The 4,827-nt window shown below is 36.3% G+C and overlaps 1 pseudogene; it reads right to left on the bottom strand.

Annotated features, from left to right (window-relative positions):
• Positions 1–1,836: 1,836 nt before the first annotated feature.
• On the bottom strand, positions 1,837–2,494 carry LOC147899963 (uncharacterized; annotated as a pseudogene).
• Between the last annotated feature and the right edge of the window lie 2,333 nt (positions 2,495–4,827).

Below are 4,827 nucleotides of genomic sequence, written 5' to 3'. Positions count from 1 at the left end.
TGATACCAATGTGGTTTTCCAATCTAAGTGGCCACATCTAACTTGAATTCTTTTGCTTTGTTTAAATGCAATTAAGCTATAGAAAAGATGGATCGAGCCAACATCGGTTACATTATCATAGTGTAAACCTACACATCGAAACGATTCCGTTGTAGCAAACACTCTCCATTCATGTTGCCTCATGAATCTAGAAGGTCTGAAGGCTAGACTTTCTTTGGTTCTCCCATCAATCAAGTTGAAGTGTATGGAGGGATACATAAAGCCTTGTACCTTAATTACCAAAATGCTCATACAATAATTAGCCATGATGACCAATTTGAGAGAAAACATGTGAGTAGGATGATGGAGCTTTACCTTGCACAAGATCATGCCATTAAATCGTAATTCTTGACACTTTCCCTCAAATTGGAAAGGGTTACTATAATTATCTTGGTACCAAGAGAGAGAAGCGTATGAAGGAATTGAAAAGGATGCACAAGTAGGACATTGACACAATGCATGATTCTCGTAGCATGTTTGGGTACATTGTCTACCTCTTTATCAACATCACTATTCAAATACATGTATGTATTAATATATCTACGAGTATTCATATGTTTATATGCGCAATATACAAATAATGTACATGTGCGAGTGCGAGTGGTTATATATATACATACATATATCTTTACACACACACACACACCCAAGTTGGGGGGTAATCTTTAAAAATAAGGCAGGGGGGACTTGCGGTGTTTAGAAAAGTAAATGGGGCATTTGAGTTTAAGAGATACACTCAACCCTGAGTCGCAAGGTGACTAGTTAGGCAACTCAAGGGGGGAGTTTGTCTTTATCTACATGGAGTGTATGTATATGTTTATGCATCATACATACTAGTGTGCAACCCACACAACACAATGCCTCCATAATTGTGCTTTTTAGCTGCGAAAAATGACGAGCCCAGCTATCTGTGCACTTGTAATAGAAGAATTATGGACATGTTTATTAGTGCGATTATAGAGCGCATTTATCAGCTTGACTGTTTTGCGCATTTATATACGCTGATAAATTGGTTTATAACCAGGACAATAAACGCACGTATATCCAAGAGCCCTCTTTCATATTTGGGAGGCTAAACATTATTCCTCTCTGTCAAGCAATGTCTAAAATATATTTTTTAATAAAAATATCAATTATGTATATCATTTTGCCAAAATCACGTAAACACAAATCAAGTGAGTTGAAGAGAATGAGACAACATATAAAATAGTTGAGGAGAATGAGACAATTTATTGAATAGTTTTAAAAATTTGAAAGAATTTAGAAGGATACAATGAGGGGCTAGGATTCGATCTCAGCCTCAATGAGATCTACCCTTGCCAACTATTTACTTCAAGATCCCCATTCACAACAACACAATGTCCCCATAACCACAAATCTTAACCATGAAAAATGACAGGCCCAGCTATAGGCACGGTTGGAGAAGTAGACTTACGGGGGCATTTATATCCCCAGTTATATACCACATTTATAAGCTCAATTATATATTGCGTTTATACTCACAGATACATTGTTTTATAAACGCGAGTATAAACACTTCCATACCCATGGAAAAAGAGTCCCATTTCAAATTTGGGAGGCTATACTATTCCTCTCTATTAAGAAATGGCAGAAATACCTTATTCTATAAAATAAAAATTATGTACATCATTTTGCCATAATCACAATATACAAGGGAGTTTGAGGAGAGGGAGACAACATATAAAATAATTGAGGAGAATGAGTCAATTTATTGAATAGTGATGCAAATTCCAAATAAATTAGAATTATAAAATGAGGTACAATGTACAATGGGGGCTAGGGTTCGATCTCATCCTCAATGAGATCTACCCTTGCCAAACTATCTACTTCAAGATCCCTATTCTGAATGTCAAGATCTACAAATAAATTCATCCCACTTGAAGTGTTGCTGTATTCATGAAAGAACACTTCATCGATTTCAGCCTCATCCTCATGGGTAACGTCTTGAACATTTGTATCTTCTATCTCATGATCAACCTCTTCTCCCGTATCACCAACATCATCACCTCCATTGCCATGATCATCCTCCATATGCTCCATATTAGTAAATGTTCTATACATTGCTTTGGAACGTGGTGCAATAGGGATGACATACCACCAGCTGTTATTGTCCAGCATTGGCTGAAAGACAACCAACCATTCAAAAATTCAAACATATAAATCCAAATGGCATTGAAATTATCATCGATAAGTGAGCATTGTTAGATATGTGAAAGAGTATTTGTTCACATTGCTACGACAGTAGTGTGTCCTTTGTGCTTTGCCAAAACTTTGTGGAGTCAATAACAACAAATTCATTTGCATGGTGTCTAATTGTTTCATTTGTGCCTCTTTCCACCACATCCTTAAACCACTTGCCATCCAAAACATACACAAAGAAGTGTCCAAAGTCAAGCTTATAAATTTCTTGCATTATGCCACAATACTCATCCATGGCTCCATTGCTTCCCTCAAATCTAGGAATGATGCCGCAATCTTGCGTGTTTCTCTTTTCATCAATCCGTTGTGTTTGAAAATGAATGCCCTCACACCATATGGCATTGAACATAGTACACTACACCAAGACAAAAGTAATTGAATAAGAAATCAAAATTATTAAAGAAAGTTTAGAGCATATGCAAAACATCAAACACAACCACCCTTGGTAGGCATCCTTGAGCATACTCCCATTCTTCCCTTGTGATACACATCCCCTCGTCTCTCTCTACTCTCTCCATTTCATCATGTAGCCAATTGACATCCATATCCTTTGGAAGTGCTCTTAGATGGTGAGTGCTCTCTCTCTTTGCCTGCTTTCCTTGGCATCCTCATATCTTGTTACCCATTTTTTCATCACATCACTATTAAGCCAACAATAGTGATTAAGGTTTTTAATTATCTCACTATCCATCACTTTGCTCAGGCATAATAGAGGTCATCCTGATGTCTTCTTCAGTGCTCCATAGTCGTGGAAGAGAGCTATCCACTTAAACAAGAAATTCAGAAATATGTACAAGTGACTCATGTATCAACCAACCCTCTGCCATGCTACCTTCGGGCCTTGTATTTTTGCCTCATGAGTCCCTTCAAGGTCTTCATGAAGCGCTCAAGAAAGAACATCCATCATGCATATATAGTGCCTCGTATAGCAATCACATCCACTAAATGCACCATGAGATGCAGCTAGGTTGTGAGGATCAAACGTGGAAATGTCTCCTCCACTAAACAAACCACTTCCACTAACATAACACGAGCATCGTCAATCGTGGTTGGATCTATTTCTTTTGAGCTCATACCTAGAAAGGGGAAAAAGTGCAATATTAGCAATATGGAAAGCTTGCAAACCATGAATACCCATCACATGGCAGATAGTGAGAAATACCTCACAAGCTCCCCAAATTTGTGAATACAATCTTTCACGTCCTTCCTTGCACAATGAGAAATGCTAGTTGGTAGTATGAACTGAACATATGACAATGTGTTGATTAGTAATATTAGATCCATAGTAATATTAGTAGAAGATTTAGATGCAAAAGGAAATTAGCGTTGGTCATATATACACTTACTTGGAGCATCTTGTGCAAGTCAAGAGATTTCATTCCATATAATTGCTCTATACCTTTATTCTTACTCTTTGTGAAGGCACCCTTCAAACATCTCATGCATCCAGTGGGAGTGTGAAATGAAGTGATAGCCCGCTTCACCACCACTACCTCTTTCTTTATCGTGCACGGGGTAAATATACATGCCCATTTGGTCTTTCTTGTGGCCAAGATTCAGGCGTCCTCCCTATGTTCCGCAGATCCTCTCTTATGCCCAAGGAATCTCACTTCCCAATCCTATGATCATAAATGCCAGATGCTACATTCTTGAAGATGTGCATGGGATCAAGCAAGTGATTGATCTTGAGATGGGGCCAATATGGTAGCCTATAGAAGATAGAGTACCTAAATAAAATATGATGTTAGCATGTAATCTCCAATGTCATTTAAGCTCTTTTAAGCTCCCCAAAAAAATCTATAAAAAAAACCACAAAAATCCAATAAAAATTCATTACAAAATCCAAGAAAGTCAATTTGGTTTTTTAAAAAACCATATTAAATTTTAAATAATTTTTTAAAAATCTTTAAAGAAATGCCATAAAATTTTCAAAGAATTCCAAAAACATTCTCCAAAAATTTTCAAAAAAAAACCTTTAAAAATCTCTTCAAAAATCTCAAAAAAATCCTCATTAAATTCTTTAAAGAATTGTTGTTAGAAATATGAAAAAATCCAATAAAAATTTATCAATTTTAAAAAAATCTAAAAATGAAAAATAAAAAATGCATTTAAAATCCTTTAAAGAATCTTTAAAAAATCTCAAAATTTTTCCTTTAAAATTATATAAAAATGAAAGAGAAATCTTTTCAAAAATCCACAAAAAATATTTAGGAATCTAAAAAAAATCTTTAAATTTTTCAGAGAGAGTATTGCAATACACTATGGGAGGGAGAGATGGAATGAGGGAGAAATGAATGTGGGAGAGAGAGAGTGAGAGAGAGAGGGATCTGAAATATTTACTCAGAGAGAGAGAGAGAGAGAGAGAGAGAAGTACTAAGTGTCTTAGCAGTAGGGTGGTTGCTAGAAAAACATGCTCTAAAACTCGTTCGAAAAACTCGCTCCACGTATGGTTCAAGAATAGCTTCTTGGAAGTCCAATACTTCCTCCCTCGGATGTGAGCACCACAAAGCTCTAATACCAATTGAGACAGTGGAAGCTCAACAAAATAGGGTGAGGGAGAGAGTAGAC

Source organism: Dipteris shenzhenensis, chromosome 7, assembly GCF_047967505.1.
Source record: "Dipteris shenzhenensis isolate YYH24624 ecotype China chromosome 7, Dip_SZ_1.0, whole genome shotgun sequence".
Lineage (NCBI taxonomy): Eukaryota > Viridiplantae > Streptophyta > Polypodiopsida > Gleicheniales > Dipteridaceae > Dipteris > Dipteris shenzhenensis.
This window is presented reverse-complemented; position numbering and strand designations above follow the sequence as displayed.